General features: G+C 45.9%; 1 protein-coding gene across 37 annotated transcripts in view; it reads left to right on the plus strand.

The window, feature by feature from the left end:
- The window catches only part of TRERF1 (transcriptional regulating factor 1), a 228,739-nt gene that overhangs the window by 293 nt on the left and 210,528 nt on the right, over positions 1 to 17,918 (plus strand). For 12 of the 37 annotated variants that reach the window (XM_045390887.3, XM_045390893.3, XM_005552991.5 and 9 more), the window contains exons 1-2: positions 18 to 261; positions 674 to 758. The gene's annotated coding sequence lies outside the window, so the exon portion shown is untranslated. Of the gene's footprint in view, positions 1 to 8; positions 262 to 341; positions 418 to 592; positions 759 to 17,918 lie in introns of those variants that run through there. The other 25 variants (XM_045390895.2, XM_045390896.2, XM_045390889.3 and 22 more) reach the window with 5 other exon arrangements.

Genomic DNA, 17,918 nt, shown 5'->3' on the forward strand with positions numbered 1-17,918 from the left:
CACACCCCCTTCCCTCTAAGCGATGGCTGAGAGGCGGTGCATGCAGATGGGGAGTAAGTTTCCTGAAGGGGAGGGTGGATGCACGCGCGCAGCCCGGCGCTGCAAATTTCCACCGGGGAGGGAGAACGGCTGGATGCGGAGAGTTTGGAGTTGCTTGCGGCGGAGGGCAGGAAGGGGAACAGGGCTGGGAAAGGGGGCTGGCGGGCGCTATATCTGGGAGTAAGTTTCCAGCATCAGGAGAGCCTGCACGCTTGCTCACTAGTAAGTTTCTGGCCGGGGAGGGCGCATGGGGAGGAGGAGAGGGAGGGGTGCATGTATATAGAAGGGGGGAGGGGGGGAGCAGATTTCCTGCGGGGAGGCTGAATGCATATGGAGAGTAGATTTCCTGAAGGGAGGGTGGAGGCGTAGACGGACCGAGTAAGTTTCTTGCTGGGGTGGTGGAGGAGGTGGTGGGTTGGTGCTTTGGAAACCCAAAGCTTCCTACCCCGGGTGGGGGAGCACACTCTTGCGGCGGGGCGAGGGGCCAGGTTCCCTGCTGGGGAGAGGGGCTTGCATCTGGGGAGTATGTTTCCTGGCGGAGCGATATTTGTTTACAGGCTGAGGGCAGTACTGTAAGTGAGTAGCGCTGAGAGAAGGCGGCTGACATAAATTAATATTGAAATTACTCCATCAGCTCTGCTCGCCCCCCATCTCACCCCCCAAGCGGAGACTGGTCTTCTCGTCGGATTGCCCATGCACTTGTTGCAGAAACAGCCAAGGTAGGCAAGAAGCTTATTAAGTTTCATTTTTAAAAAATTAGTTTGGGGATGCTCCTCTAGAAGACGGGGGTGGGGCGGAGTGGGGAGGGAAGAGTGGGGAGACAGAGAAGGAGAAGTCTCCCCCCCTTTACTTTCACTATGCAAGCAGGGCCTTCTCCCTTCTTCCCTTCTTCCCTCTCCTCTCTCTGGGCTGCACAGCATCCCAGCAAAGGGGGAGGGATGAGATGGGCGCTATAACTGGCAACCCTGGCTTAAAGGTAGTGATGGTGGGCTTGCATTTGAGATTGTGATGTTATAAAGGCTTCATTCTCCAGCTCAGAAACCGCAGGACTCTGCCTTTTGGGGTTTTTGACATGATGCATATGTGTATGTATACGCGCCTGCGGGCTCTGTGGGGGCTGGGTACTCCCCAGAAGTTAGTGTGGCCACCCAGATGGGAGCAGCGTGTAAGGGGGTAAACCTGTTCCTTCATTCCCCAACTTCAGTTTGGGAAACTGGGAAGTTACTGCCGGTGGTCTTAAGAAACAGATACTAAAAACCAAACCAAACCACTCATTCGCTGGCGGAGGCCGAGAGCACCTGGCAGGCAGCCTCTGGGCAGCACTGGACTGGAGCATGTGCGCCTGCCATCCTTAGCTTACAAGAAAACGCTTTCTGGTTCCTCCGTGTGCCTTCCACTGGCCTGTTAGAGCCAGCTTTGTGGAAACTCTTCCCCAGACTGGAGGCAGCTTTGGCAACTGCCGGTGCTGAAGGGGGTGTCTTCAAGTCAGCGTGGCCTGGGCTGTCTTGTGAAGTGCGTGGAAGTCGTGCTTAGGAATGACTGCCCGGGAGTGGCTGAAGAGTTCATTAAAAAATGTCTCCCGAAAACCGGTCCAGGTGCACTTTTCAGCAGGTCACGGAGGAGAGCTTTAAGAAGGGGAGTTTTAAGTTGTCCCAGTTAGCACCCACCTTCTGCATCACTGACCCTTTTAAGAAAGGAGTTTGGCTATAGGAAGTGTGGTGTTGATGCTCACTAACTGGAGAGGATAACAGCAGGAGTCCTCAGCGCTTAACTAGTTAACCAGCAGCCTTTGCCTCTCCTTCCCTCTGTTTTCTTGGTCCTCAGCCTACTGGTGTCTGCAGAATAGTTGTAGGTCTTGGCTGTCAGCTACCTTGATGATGCTGGGAGTTTTAACTTTGCTAGGATAATTTTAGCATCTGAGGTCCAACCCAGAGACGTTTAGTAGGGTTAGGGAGTAGCCACTAGGCAGTGGGGTTAACTAAGGTTGGTTAAGCTTTCTGCAATTCTGCAGACAGGCTCTGTTCTAGCAGGGTCGAGAAAAATGGGTTTTAAAAAACTCACTACACATTGCTGATGGAGAGTGCTTTTTTTCTTTCCTAACTGTCGTCAGATTTCCAGATTGAGGGTTGATACTTGGCAGTTTGAGAGTTGAGTTAGTTGGGAATTAAATATTATTGCTGCTTATCAAATGTTCCTAACTAGGCATTAGTTAAACAAATTAGCTATTATTTTTACCTGATGAAAATCTGAGTCTGGTTGTTGTATTTGCTGGGAGGGTAAACAAAATCTTTATGTATGTTCATTCCAGGGTGGAATTATTTACATGCCTAGCCTCAGAGCCAAGAGCAGTCATTCAGGTTTTTTTCCTTATATTTATGAGATTTATTTTATTGTCTTGCTTTGGCCATTAATCAAGTCACAGTAGGTTTTTTTTTTTTTCTCTTCTACCGAGAATGTTCTTGTGGTAATAAAGGTTTGAAGGCCCATGAATCATAATTCATTCTTTTTAAAATATTGTGGTGATTGTCAGGATCTGATTTATAGGAATTGATACCCAGAGTGACACACCTCTCTGGGCTCCGCCCTTTTAGGCATGTCCGTTTTCGCCAAAGGATTGTTTAGAAGCCAGCTTGACATCCCAAAAAGAGCATTTCCCTTCTGCTGTAGGAGAAGATTAATTTTGCAGGTTCCATAGTAAACATGGGTCTTTTCACAGCTTGGTAAGCAGGCTTCCACATAGCAGGCATGTGTTATTATCACATAGCATTTATGTGAGCTTGCTGTGAAAACAGTTGTTCTATGAACTGTGTGGAAAGTACTCAGTTTTGCCTCCTTTAACCGGCTTGGGCCTGTGGTTTTTGTTGAGTTAGGAACTTTAAGTGTAAAAGAGGAGACAGACTAGTGTTTTTTGCTGCTTATATAATAAAATGTGTGGTCACAAAAAATAAAGCTTGTTTATAATTTTCTTTTTCTCCTTCTTTAATGGGTGGGTTGGTCATAATAACCGAAAGCGTTTTTTGTGTTTGTTTGTTTGTTTTTTGTTTTTTGGCAAATGTAAGGATTCTCCTTGAAGTTGATTAGCCAGGAAGTGTTAAAATTGTCTTGTGTTCAATAGTTGGCTCAAGTTTACAGTATTTGGAAAGTGACAAAGAACTTAAACGTGGTTCATGCTCAAGACTGGGGAAACATCACTGGAAGGAAAGGTGGGGAAAGTACCAATTTGTAGCCATTTCTGGGCTTTGGATTTTTTATCTTAAAAGTGCATGGTTTGATCCGTGAGTTCCCTTCCGGCTCTGAAATTCTGTGTCTTGTAAACGAGGTCTCCAGAGGTCTTGACAGTCTCTTCCTGAGCCAACGGCCAATTGCTTCATGGACTTGGGTGAGCTGACTAACTTCTGTTTTTGTCTTTTCATGGAGAAAGTGGATTTGATCCTTGGTATTCCAGAAAGGATTCTTGAGTGGCCTGGTGATCTTGACCATCAAACACAAGGAAATAGTTGTGAATAAAGTATTTTTGACAATGCCAGTCAAAAAAAAAAAAAAAAAAAAAACAATGCCAGTGTCTTGGACAAAAAAAAATCCCAACTCTATGCACTAACAGAGAGTAGAGCATGTATATATCCTTGGCACCAAAAATAATTTCTGTTCATCTTAGAAGTTTCTTCTCCAGCCAGCTGGTTAACTTGTCTAAGGTCAAGTCTAAGGTTAACTGAGTTCTTATTCCCAGGCAGCAGGAGGAGGTAGCTTTGGGGATAAGCGGGAGACCAGAAAGCCCAGTGTGCCTTTGCCTGCTTTCTGTGGGTAATTGGGATTTGGCTGAATATTTGTGATAAGGTTCATAATAATGATATAGTATCATTTTTTATCACCAGGATTCTCTGTATTTCACTGTGGGCATTTTTGGGAGAAGCTCTTGATGTTTTTATTGATTTTGGACATTGACATGGAAAGTAAGGATTTAGGGCTGGGTGCGGTGGCTCATGCCTGTAATCCCAGCACTTTGGGAGGCTGAGGCAGGCGGATCACCTGGCCAACATGGTGAAACCCTGTCTGTACAAAAATGCAAAAATTAGCCGGGCATGATGGTGGGTGTCTGTAATCCCAGCCACTTGGGAGACTGAGGCATGAGAAGCGCTTGAACTTGGGAGGCAGAGGTTGCAGTGAGCCGAGATCACGCCATTGCACTCCAGCCTGGGTGACAGAGTGAGACTCTGTCTCAAAAAAACAAAAACAAAAACAAACAACAAAAAAAGAAAAGTAAGGATCTAGGCAAGTGGCTCATGCCCAGGTGGTATAAGTGGGTGCTCGTGGTCCTACTCTAAAGGCAGTTGAATTCAGCTTATTTTATTTCTGACCTCATAAAACCGTGTGGCTGAGGGAGGAGGGAGGATTAAAATCATCTGGGATCTTGTGGATGAATGATATTTCTGAATTTGCATGTTGGAGGGAAACCAATGAAATAAAGGAGAACTAACATATAGTTGATTTCTTTTGTGGAGAGAGGAGGACAAGAACAACTGGATTCTAGTTACTGGCGTGCGTTGCCGCAAGGGTGCTGTGGGCATTTTTAAGGAATAGTATAGTCTCAGTAACATGAGTTTGACCCCAGGGCTCTCTTAATAAATCTTTTCTTCTGGGCTAAAGAAAACACACAACAAAAAGCCTCTGTGGTATTTTCTAAGAATTTTAAGTTCTCAGAGTAGCTGCTTGTAGTAATTTGGTTTACTGAAGAAACAGATGATTCTTGGTTTTTCGTCATGGAAGACAATGAGTTGGCAAGGGGTAGCATATGCTGAGCTGTTGGGGTATTGGTTTAGCAACATAAACATTTCTTTTTAAATGTTTGATAGAGCGGGAAGGGGACAAAGAACCCATGTGCCTAAATAACAGTGATAACTCTGGGCTCAAAGAACGAGGGTTTTATTCATTTGTTTGTTTGTTTGTTTGAGACAGCGTCTCACTCTCTCACTCAGGCTGGAGTGCAGTGGCTCAATCTCAGCTCACTGCAACCTCTGCCTCTTGGGTCCAAGTGAACCTCCTGCCTCAGCCTCCCAGGTAGCTGGGATTACAGGCGTGCGCCACCATGCCCAGCTATTTTTTATTTCATTTTAGTAGAGACAGGGTTTCACTATGTTGGCCAGGCTGTCTTGAACTCCTAGCCTCAAGTGATCCACCCACCTTAGCCTCCCAAAGTGCTGGGATGACAGGCATGAGGCACCACACGTGGCCATGGAACAAGGTTTTTTTTAATGCCATAAGCAGCCCTGGTTTCTTTCATACATGCGGCAGCTTCTTATTGAGGACTTACTATTTACCAGGCACTGTGTTAAAGCTCCAGAAATATACTGATAATTAAAAGAGACATAATCATCTCCTTCTACCCATACCCCTACCCTTACCACCTCACTTACAGTCCAGAGGCAGCCATATAAAGAAATACAGCTTGCTAGTTGTGGTCAGTGCTCTGATGAAACCACAAGTCCAGTGACTTGGATGGATTTCATTAGAGTAGCCTGGAAAGGCCTCTCTGAGGTTTGGGGGTGGCGGGAGACAGCACATGAAGCAGAGGAGAGCCTGTGCAGAAGGACTTTGGTTTTGAGGAGAACTCAAAGAGGCACAGGTGGTCAAGGATGAAGGAGAGAGGGTGGCATGAGATGATTGTGCGGGACTCTCTGGGCTTTGAAAAGGTTTATATTTCATTTGAAGTGTAGTGGGAAGCCACTGAAAGTTTGGAGTGGGGTTGGGCACGGTGGCTCACACCTGTAATCCTAGCACTTTGGGAGGCCGAGGGGGGCAGATAGCCTGAGGTCAGGAGTTCCAGACCAGCCTGGCCAACATGGTGAAACCCTGTCTTTACTAAAAATACAAAAATTAGACTGTGTGGTGGCGGGCGCCTGTGATCCCAGCTCCTTGGGAGGCTGAGGCAGGAGAATCACTTGAGCCCAGGAGGCGGAGGTTGCAGTGAGTGGAGATCACGCCACTGCACTCCAGCCTGGGTGACAGAATGAGACTTCATCTCAAAAACAACAACAAAAAAAAACCAAACAAACAAAAGAAAGTTTAGAGTGGGAAGCAACAGCCCCTAACTCATGTTAAAGAAGATTGCATTGGTGGAGAAGAAAACAGAGAAAGGCAGAGCACAGTAAAGAGGCAGGCTGAGGAGGAGGCGAAGGAGGTGCATGGAGAGGAGTGGGTGGGTGTGAGATACTCATTAGGAGTAGAATGGGCAGGGCTGCTGTGGGGTGGGGAGAAGTATCAAGAACTCCGAGGTTTCTGACTTGTGCAGTTGAGTAGATGGTGCTGCTGTTCGCTGATACAAAGATTGGGAGAGGGAGGTGGGCAAGATATTTTTGTTGGGGCACTGCTAAGTTTGAGGTGCCTGATAGACTCAAAGTAGAGATGTTAAGTAGGATAATCTGATCTACCACCTAGCCTGAGATAAAAATATGGGAGCCATCAGCATGGAGAGAGCATTTAAATGCAGGAGAGTGGACAGAATGCACGAAGGAGCCCATAGAGAGAGAAGGACAGGTAGTGTGAAGGGGGTTTGTGCTGTGTGTGCATGTGCGTGTGTGTGTGTGTGTGTGTAGTGTTTCATGAGGCTGATAAGGCCAGAAAAGTCACCATTGGATTTGTTTCTTTTTTTTTTTTTTTTTTTTTTGAGATGGAGTCTTACTCTATTGTCCAGGCTAGAGTGCAGTGGTGCAATCTCAGCTCACTGCAACCTCTGCCTCCCAGGTTCAAGCGATTCTCTTGCCTCAGCCTCCCGAGTAGCTGGGACTACAGGCATGCGTCCCACGCCTGGCTGGTTTTTGTATTTTTAGTAGAGATGGTGTTTCAACATGTTGGCCAAGCTGGTCTCAAACTCCTGACCTCAGGTGATCCACCCGCCTTGGCCTCCCCAAGTGCTGGATTACAGGCGTGAGCCACTGCGCCAGGCCCTGGATTTGGCAAAATGGAATCTGTCTGTGACTTGTGAAGAGCAGTTTCAGTGGAGTGAAGGATTGGCTAGGACCACGATTGGAGAGGGTTGGGAGGGGATCGTGAGTGAGGAGCTGCGGACAGCATTTGTAGTCAACTCTTTGGCAAAATTTGATGAAAGGCGAGGAGCAGAGAAATGGAGTGCGAGCTGGAAGGATGTGCACAAGGGAAAGAGGTTTTTTGGAAGGGTTGGTAATTTGTGTGCTGATGGGAAAGATCAGTGGAGAGGGAGGGAGTGATCAAGAGAAACGAGTTGGGTCAGTTGAGCAAAAAGCCCGTGAGAAGGTCTGAGGGGAAGATCTGGCCTTTGTAAGGGGGTGGGGGATACTTCAGGGACTTGCTTCATCATGACAGGGGAGAAAAACTGATAAGGGGGCAGATGCTAAGGAGTGGGCAGGCAGGGGACTGTGTGGAGGGCCGAGATGTTCTGCCTCCCCAGGCTGAGGCCGCCCTGTCCCTGGGAAGGAGTTTGGGCTTAGGACTTGACACCAGCCAGAGACTCAAGGGTTAAGACTGCATCAGAAATGGTACTGCATTTTTCTGAACATTTGACTGCGTTACTGAGCAGCACAGAGGAAAGAGTGAATTCTTTAGCTTGGAGAAAAGAGTCTTCAGTTAAAATAATTAGGGCCTCGCATTAAATTTATTTGAAAACTATGATTAGAAAAAAGACTTCTGTGATTTTCAGCCCTGTTCAGAGTTGGTGGGTACTGTCATAGGTTTTGAGCAAGAAGCTCAAAAGAAAAAAAAAAAAAAAAAAAAAAAGGCAAAGGCTGCCTCTTGTTTAGGTTGTCTTTTACAAAAAATGTCCCATGGACTGCCAGCCTCGGTGGCTCCCAGCTGTGGGGTCTGCAAGGGAGGTGGGTGAAAGAGGAGAGAGTCAGATCTGGATTGAGATCCAGCTCTACACCAAGGTTCTGAATGAGTCGACCTCTGAGCCTGTCTGTATCTGTAAAAAGACGGCTGGTACCATCTTCACCTCTCCTCTTCCAGTTGTGAGGAGGAATCAGATCATGTATGGAAAGTGCGATGTCAACGGTAAGAGGCATAGAACACAGGCAGCAGCAAGGCGGCTTGATCTTCAGCCAGGTCTCCTTTTCAGATAGAAAATCTGACAGCTAGCGAAACATTTCCCTTGTCCACTCCCACTGTTGTTCCCTACATGTAACTGCCTTCTATTTGGGGTTTTCAAGTTCTCTGTGATCCCTTTAGCGAAACTGCTCTTCTTGTCGGAAGGCTGCCCTCAGAAATGCTGGCCGTGCAGTGCCAGTCTATATAGGTTCAAATTCTGATTCCATATTCAGAATCTGGGACCTGCTCACCCAAAGGGCCAAATAAACTTGGTTTGCTCTGCAAAGAATCATGTGAACTGGGTGCAGGGGAACCTTGAACCTACCCCCAAGAAACCCGACTGAGGTTCTGCAGTCTTGGCCATCTTCATTTGCATTCAGTGTTTGTTTTGCAAATAAGGATTGTGCTATAAAGCTGAGTCTACCTAAAAGCTGTCATTAGCCCTTAGTCTTACTGTGTATGCTGGAAAGTCAATTCTCATTTTAAAAAGATATCCAGTGCTTTTCACTAATCGGGCTTCTGGCCTCTGCCTAAGAAGGTGAAGCTTTATTTATTTATTTATTTAAAAATTATCTTTATTATGAAAAATCTTTAAACATACACAAAAGCAGAAGGACTAGTATAATGAACTCCCTTGTACTCATCACCTAGATTTAGCAATTATTGAGATTTTGCTACACCCATGGATAATGGGGCTTCTTCCTGTATTTGTATAATAAATATGTGTTGTTGATTTTGAAAAGCAGTAGAACTGATACCAATTTAGTTTCATAGAGAGAAGGAAGAAATCAACGAAAAATCAGAGAGAGAGGAAATGGAGGCCATCACTGAAATAACTCGCATTTTATAGTTCCAAAGCCTCTTCGACATGTCTTATTCGTGTCCTGCAACAACCAGAGAAGGTAGACATCCTCATTTTGCAGCTGAGGAAACTGAGGCTCGAGAAGTAAAATTGAAAAGTAAAAATAAATGATCAACTAAGAGTCACCTGTTCAGCCAGCATCCAAAGCCCTGATTTAATGCCACAATTTGAATGGTGTCCAAATTTTGTGCGCTCTTGAAATAGATAATGCTATACAGCGTTAAGTAAAAGAATGTGGTACAGAATATATGTAAAAGATCGTGGAAACCAGAAAGATCATCTGGGTGTTTTGGGCTTACAACTCCAATGAGCTTAGTTGGAAATACTCAGATGATTTAAGCATGTTTTTGGCATGACATTTTTGAAAACTTAAATTGTCTGCCTCCATTATTCTGGAGCACAAAGCTTTAAGGCTGCCTTATAATGAAGGCCAAGACTTGACTTTAACACATGGGGCAGCTATTTGCCATCAGTCTCCTACTGTCAGCTCTGTCCCTTCTGTGGGGCCCCTCAGCAGAGGGACCTGGGTGGTCTAGTGGTCATTTCTAGATGGTGCGGCCTCTAGCCCCTGGGCTCTGACTTTGGAGATAACAGGGCCCTGGACAGCTTGCTCCCTCAGAAGGAATCCTTCCTCAGGGCCCCAGGGGTCTTTGTCATTACAGAGGCTGCTCCTAGGGCCTCTCTTGGTCTTTGGGAAACTGCCCCCAATCTAACTCCTTTGAAAGTTTTTTTTCTTAAAGAAAAAGAGAAAAAGCTGGAGTTGATGCCCAAGGAGTTTTAATAGGAGTGTCGTTTGAGTTCCCTCTGTTGTCATTACAATAGGAGATACCAAGCTCCCTTAAATTCAACTGAAGGACACAGTAATGAGGCTGATTCTGAAGTATTGGGGCTTGAGTTCGCTTTTCTTTGTTAATTGGGTGAATACATGCGAGTTGAGGGGTTTTCAGGGGGAGCCACAGTAGGTAAGGACATTTAGGGGCCTCTTTCCTTTTGAAGAGTCTGAGCTTCTTTAGAAGGCAGTATGGAATTCAAACCTCGCAAACGCTCATTCCTTAAGTCTTTCCTGATGGCTCTGTGTGCCTGGGCCTGGCCAGGGCAGTGGGTGGGCTAGAAGGGGCCATTCCTGGGCTCCTGCTGCCCTTGGTTTATAAGGCTGCTGCTGTCATGCTTACGGTGGGACGTGTCTTTCACCTCTCCGGACTGGTAGCTTGGGGAAGGCAGAACTGGGTCATCACTCATTTCTGTACCCCCCAGCCTCTAGCACAGAGCCTGATACTAGTTAGTGCTGTAAAAACGCTTACTTAAGAATCAGCTGGGTTTTGGGTTTTTTTTGTGTGTGTGTGTGTGTGTGTGTGTCTGTGTGTGTGTGTGTGTGTGTGTTTTAAACCTCTGGTTTTCTCCCCATTGGTTCTTGATGGAAGGAGAAATCCAGGCTTCTCTGCTACCAGGCCCAGTCCTTGCAGCCACTGAAGAAGACCAGACCTGAGAAATATTTTCTTCCCCCTTGCCTTGCCTTGGCCTTGCAGCCTTTAGCTGGGGTGGTTTAACTGAGCTCTCGAATGCAAATGCTGTCCCATCCCCCATTCCTTTTAATAAGTGACATTTTGTTAAATCAGTTATTCAAGGCCTTATCTATATTTCTGTCTGTGCTGGCTTAGTCAAAATAGGAAAGAGACTGAATATTAGATTTCTTCACCCACCCCCTCCTCCTTCCCCTTTGAGCAACTCTACGTAAGATTTCTGATAGAGGCGGGGTGATGTGTCCTTGAAGAAGTAAATGCTGCGTGCAGAAAAAAATGTAGAGGGCTTTGACTTGTAGCAAATGCTGTTTTTCAGCAGCTGTGATTTTTCCATTTTTCTTTTTCTTTCTGTTTTGATTAGTGGAACTCATTGTGCTCCAGGGTTGGGATTGCGTTGGGGGAGGGTGCAGAGGGAACAGCATTTACTGGGAGAGCTCGAGTTGGGGAGGGGAAAGGAGAGAAGGGATTTATTGAAAATATATGTCTACTTCTGCTATGATAAAGCGGCAGGCATGTAAAAATGCAACCGGGAAATCATTATTGTGGTAATGTAGGCAGAGCTCGGCTTTCTCATTAACAGAGCTTAGCCCACGTGGAGGAGGGGGCAGCTAGGCTACTTTGAGAGTTGGGGTATTCAATAATAGCAGAAACTCAGGGGATTGTCTCCATCCCCCTTTCTCACCCCCTCCAGCTGCCTTCTCCTTTCTTTCTTCAATCAGTTCGTAACCTTTTAAAAGCTGCTTGTTGGATTTTGTGGTCTTCTTCCTCACCCCTGCCACCCCAAAATGCTGTAAGAACTGTTTAATTTTTAAAGTCAGAGGGAATTAAAATACGTTTTCTCTTGGGAATTCGAGGAGAATTTTGGCAACATATTGTGAGTCAGAGATTGGATGTCTTTTGCCTCCCAGAGTACACCAAAAAGAGCCTATTTAGGGGCTCAGGAATTTGCATAGGCCGTGGGGTATCAGAATTAGGGCTCCAGATCGCTTTAGTAGTAGTAACTGCTATATATAGAAAGCTTACTATGTGCCTGGCCTTGTGTGGATATTTTAGTCATTTCATTCTCCTACAATTGCAAGAAGCAGATGTGATACCCACTTTACACTTGAGGAAACTGAGGCTCGGGGGGTTTCAGCAACTTGTTTAAGGACAGGTGCTGCATGGCAGAGCTAGTATCCAAAGTCAGGACCCGCTCCAAAGACTGGCTCCTGATCCTTAGACTATGCTGCCTTTAGAAATTGCCTAGTCACTGTATGCTTGCTATGTACAGACCTCTAGACTCTAAGAACCTCAGCAAAATATCTAGAGCTGCCAATGAGGCCTGCCGTTGACAGCTACGGGTAGAGTGCTCAGGATGTTTAAGAGAATCTTTCCTGAGTTCCTGGAGTGAGCTGTTATTCTAAGGAAGGTCAAGGGTCTCATAGCCTTGTTAGAAGAGATGAGTGCCCTGCCCCCATCCCCTGCCAGGCCACGGTGGGTGGCTTTGCTGACAACTTGTTCATCAAGCATTTATTGAGTGCCTGCCGTATATCAGGATTGTCCCAATGGCTGGAAATGCCAGGACAAATAAAAGGAGCTCAGAGTCTAGCGAAGGACGGTCATGTGAACATGGAAATATGACACACCGTGATGCCTACCAGAAAAAGGCAGAATTTCTGAAGAAGTTCACAGGACATACAGTCTGGAGCAGCTAGGCTTATCCCTCTGTCTTTGTTTGGGCTACTATAACAAAAATATAATAGACTGAGTGGCTCAAACAACAAACTTTTATTTCTAACAGTTCAGAAGGCCAGGAGGTCTAAGAACAAGGCAGGGGCAGATTTGGTCTTAGATGGTCATCTTCTCGCTGGGTCCTCACATGGCGGAATGGGCCAGGGCGCCCTCAGAGTCCCTTTGTTTGTTTGTTTTGGAGTCTTGTTTGTTTATTTATTTATTTCTTTATGAGATGGAGTATTGCTCTGTCGCCCAGGCTGGAGTGCAGTGGTGTGATCTCAGCTCACTGCAACCTCTGCCTCCCAGGCTCAAGTGATTCTCCTGCCTCAGCCTCCCGAGTAGCTGGGACTACAGGCTCCCGCCCCCCCCAATCCATGCCCAGCTAATTTTTGTATTTTTAGTAGAGACCGGGTTTTGTCATGTTGGCCAGGCTGGTTTCAAACTCCTGACCTCAGGTGATCCGCCCCATGTCTCTGCCTCCCAAAGTGCTGGGATTACAGGCATGAGCCACCACGCCCAGCCAACTTCCAGCTTCTTAAGGGTATACCATGTCTTATTTATTGTGTCCTCAGCACCCATCCTGGGGCCTGGCACGTACTGTCTCACAGACAGTTGCCAGATGATGAGACTGGAGAAGTGAGCAGGGATTGGGCAGGGAGAACCTGATGTCATGTTAGGGAGTGTAGTCCTGACCCTGCAGGCAGTAGGGGAGTCACTGAAGGTTTTGGAGTTAGGAAGTATGTGTCGGGGAACGGGGTCCAGTCTGGAGGGGTTGAGTCTGCAGGCCAGGAGATCACTTAGGAAAGTGTTGGAAACACAGAGGCAAGTGGCAGTGATGTTGAAGGAGAAGCATTGCCATCTTTCTACGGCACGGCCTGCCATTTCTCTCTCCATCTTGCCTGCTCTTTTTCAGTTTCTAAGAGGCACTTTCACTTCTGTGTCTGTCCCCTTTTCTTCCTTGAGGCCCCTGGCCATGTACTCTGTGACACTCCCTTTCCACTCTCCACTCTTTTGGTGGGCTGCCCTCCTTCCCCTCTCCTCCCATCCTGTGCTTACCTGTGTGATTCCCTTCAGGGCAGGCCGTATGCTGTGTCCTCCCCATATCTTAACCCTCTGGTCTAATCTGCACAGAACACAGAGCCTGGGGTCTCAGCCTTCTGTCCTCCTCAACTCGTATCTGCTCCTTCTGTGAGGACACTTTTAGGGGCTTAAATTTAAAAGCTTGGAAAGAGTTTTAAAAAGGCAAGTAGCTGAGATGAATCTAGTCTTAACCAGGATGGCAGAATTTGGAAAAGCATACGGGGTTATTTTCTTTCTTTCTCTTTCTCTCTTTCTCTCTTTCTTTCTTTTCTTTCTTTTCTTTTTGACAGAGTCTTGCTCTCTTGCCCAGGCTGGAGTACAGTGGTGTAATCTCGGCTCACTACAACCTCCACCTCCCAGATTCAAGCAATTCTCCTGCCTCAGCTTCCCAAGAAGCTGGTACTACAGGTGTATACCACCGCGCCTGGCTAATTTTTGTATTTTTAGTAGAGGCGGGGTTTTGCCATATTGCCCAGGCTGGTCTTGAACTCTTGACCTCAGGTGGTCCGCCTGCCTCAGCCTCCCAAAGTGCTGGGATTACAGGTGTGAGCCACCGCACCTGGCCAGGGGATTGTTTTCTTTAGGAAGGTGAGGCAATGTGCTCTGGCCATGGCGACCTCACCTTGTATATGTTGGGGGACAGGATACATTTTAAAAAGTAATAGCTGCAGCTGCTTACCTGCTCACAGTGACTCACTCTTATAATCCCAGCACTTTGGGAGGCCGAGGTGAGCAGATCACTTGAGGTCAGGAGTTTGAGATCAGCCTGACCAACATGGTGAAACTCCATCTCTACTAAAAATACAAAAATTATCCAGGTGTGGTGGTGGGCACCTGTAATCTCCAGCTGCTCGGGAGGCTGGGGCAGGAGGATCGCTTGAATCTGGGAGGCGAAGGTTGCAGTGAGCCGAGATCATGCCATTGCACTTGAACCTGGGTGACAGAGTAAGACACTCCGTCTCAAAAATAAATAAATAAATAAACAAACAAATTAAATAAATAAATAACAGCTGCCTAGTGCAGATGCACACCATCATTTTAGGTCTGTTACCCCATTTAACCCTCAGAGCAACTGCATGAGGAAGGCATTCTTATTCTTATTATACAGGTGGGGAAATGGAGGCACAAAGAGATGCAGAAGCTCTTTCAAGGTTGTATGGCTAGTACATTGCAGGGCAGGGATCCAGACTCAGGAACTCAGACCTGGGTGACTGTAAAATCAGATTCTTTTCCCCCTTGCTTATCCTACCTCCCATTTCGCCTTACCAGACAGCATGGCCTGAGTTTCCTTCAAAAATATGACTATGATAATATGGTGGAAGGAACACCACGCCAACCCTCTGGGGCTATTCGTGGATAGCAGTCTAACTCTTGGAGCCTCATTTTCCTTGTCCTCTCAGTACCTTTGTTTTACTGACTGAAAAGGTTTATTTTGAGAGTAAAATGAGATTTAAAAAAATGCAAAAGTGCTTTGAGAACTGTGAAGCCATATTCTTTACTCTTCTGCATAATCATTTACTGAGGGGGTGAAACTCTGTGAGGGTGGGATCTCAATGCCGTCCCTGGGCTTTGGGCACGATGGGTGTGTGGTTCACACACGTTGTTAGCTTCCAGAAGTGTTTGGGGCTGAATGGGCTCTCAGGTCTGCCCCAAATTGTTCCACATGATTTGGGGGAACCGTTGGTGGCTGGGCTGCAAGTGGGAGAACCTCCAGCCAGAGCTGGAGTGCCCTTGTGTGTCCTTAGGAGGATCACTTCACCTTCCTGAACTCTGTTTCCTGAGGTGGTCACATCTACTTGGGTATTAGGAAGATTAACTAGCAGAATGTGTGTAACAATCCACACCTGCTAAGCAAGATGGTGATGACATATTTGTGGAACGGAAATCATGGGCTCTGTAGTCTCTGGATCAGGCTCATCAGCCTTCCCTGGTCAGAATGTTCTGCCTCACATTTACACCATAGTCTCCTGCTTCTAAGGCCTGGAGCAGACATAATTGAAAGCTTTGTTAGCGTTAAGACTTTTTCACTGAAATTGTATAAATGGTAAGTGAAAGTAGTTCATGTGTGTGTATGTGTATATATATGTATGTATATATATGTGTATATGTGTGTGTGTGTGTATATATATATATATAGTAGAGGGAGATTGCAAATAATTCATAGTGATTATAGAGAATTTGGAAAATACTGACACAGATAAAGAATAAAATAAAAATGGGCTTTAATTCCTCCCTGTTAACATTTTAATATATTTCCTTCCAGTATTTTTTCTAGGCAGTAAAGTCTAGTGATTAAGAATTTAAGCACTGGGCTGGGCGCAGTGGCTCACACCTGTAATCCCAGCACTTCGGGAGGCTGAGGCGGGCGGATCACGAGGTCAGGAGATCGAGACCATCCTGGGTAACAAGGTGAAACCCCGTCTCTACTAAAAATACAAGAAAAAATTAGCCAGACGTGGTGGCGGGTGCCTGTAGTCCCAGCTACATGGGAGGCTGAGGCAGGAGAGTGGCGTGAACCTGGGGGAGGACGGAGCTTGCAGTGAGCCGAGATCGCGCCACTGCACTCCAGCCTGGGCAACAGAGCGAGACTCCGTCTCAAAAAAAAAAAAAAAAAGAGAATTTAAGCACTACAGTCAGACTGCCTGGGGCTGTGCTTAGCAGATAGTAAGTTCTTAATAAATATTAGCTATGATATTATGTTTTCAAAATCATATTAGGGTTCTTTTGAATGTGATTTAATATTTACTCATTAAATATTTCTTGGAAACTTTAAAAAAATTGCTTATTATCCTTTTTTTTTTTTGAGACGGAGTCTCGCTCTATCACCCAGGCTGGAGTGCAGTGGTGTGATCTCGGCTCACTGCAAGCTCCGCCTCCTGGGTTCACGCCATTCTCCTGCCTCAGCCTCCTGAGTAGCTGGGACTACAGGTGCGTGCCACCACGCCCAGCTAATTTTTTTGTATTTTAGTAGAGACAGAGTTTCACTGTGTTAGCCAGGATGGTCTCGATCTCCTGATCTCGTGATCCATTTGCCTTGACCTCCCAAAATGCTGGGATTACAGGCATGAGCCACCATGCCCTGCCGCTTATTATCCTTTCATATGGACTCTATGTTCAACAGATACTTATGGAGCACCTACTGTTTACAGGGCACTGGGTCCCATAACTTATTTTATTTATTTATTTATTTATTTATTTATTTATTTATTTATGAGACAGAGTCTTACACTGTTGCCTGGGCTGGAGTGCAGTGGTACAATCTCAGCTCACTGCAACCTCCGCCTCCCAGGTTCAAACAATTCTCCTGCCTCAGCCTCCTGAGTAGTTGGGATTACAAGTGCCCCCCCACCGCCCCACGCCCAGCTAACTTTTGTAATTTTTTTTTTAGTAGAGATGGGGTTTCACCATGTTGGCCAGGATGATCTCGATCTCTTGACCTCATGATCTGCCCGCCTCAGCCTCCCAAAGTGCTGGGATTACAGGTGTGAGCCACCATGCTTGGCCTCCATAACTTATTTAACTAATCCCTACTATTGGGAATTTGCCTTCTTTATCATTTTTTAACTATTATAAATAATGCTTTGATAAATATCCTTGTACATAAATCTTTGAGTACATCTTAGATTCTTTTTTGGGGGTAAATTCCTAGAAAGGAATATTACTCTGTCGCCCAGGCTGGAGTGCAGTGGTGTGATCACAGCTTACTATAGCTTCTACCTCCTAGGCTCAAGCAATCCTCCCACCTCAGCCTCCTGAGTAGCTGGCACTACAGGAGTGCACCACCACGCCTGGCTAAGTTTTTGTATTTTTTGAGGAGATGCACCCGGCTCTGTATACATGCCAGCCATGTCTCCTCAAAAAATACAAAAACTTTTAAAGAGCTTAACCTTAATTAATATTTTCACCATTTTCTGGACAATTCAGGCCACTTACAACACTTAGGCTCTTTTTACCTCCCTTATGCCTTTTGAAGTCTTGTGTGTCTTACTTCTCTCTCTATTAAACCCCAGAAGACATTATTTTCTTATTTGTTTGGTTGGTTTTCTTTCTTTCTTTCTTTCTTTCTTTTTTTTTTTTTGAGACAGAGTTTTGCTCTTTTTGCCCAGGCTGGAGTGCAATGGCATGATCTCGGCTCACTGCAACCTCCACCTCCTGGGTTCAAGTGATTCTACTGCCTCAGCCTCCTGAAGTAGCTGGGATTACAGGTACCCGCCACCACACCCAGCTAACTTTTTTGTAGTTTTAGTTGAGACGGGGTTTCACCATGTTGGCCAGGCTGGTCTTGAACTCCTGACCTCAGGTGATCCACCCACCTTGGCCTCCCAAAGTGCTGGGATTACAAGCGTGAGCCACCATGCTCAGCCCATTGTTTTATATAGACAATAATAATTTAGATTAATCCACATACGTACTCTTTTTGCTGTTCTTCATTTCTTTCCATTTAAGCATGCTTCTCTCTCAGCTTAATTTCCTTCTACCTGAATAACTCCTATTAGATGTGTGTGTGTATGAGTGTGTGTAATATGTGTGTGTGTGTGTGGTGGAGGGTGTCCAGTTCTCTCAGTTTTTGTTTGCCTGAAAATGCCTTTTATTCACCTTCATATATGGGAGATTTTTTTTTTCCCCTGTATATAGACTTTGGACTTGTTTTA

This window comes from Macaca fascicularis, chromosome 4, assembly GCF_037993035.2.
Source record: "Macaca fascicularis isolate 582-1 chromosome 4, T2T-MFA8v1.1".
Classification (NCBI taxonomy): Eukaryota; Metazoa; Chordata; class Mammalia; order Primates; family Cercopithecidae; genus Macaca; species Macaca fascicularis.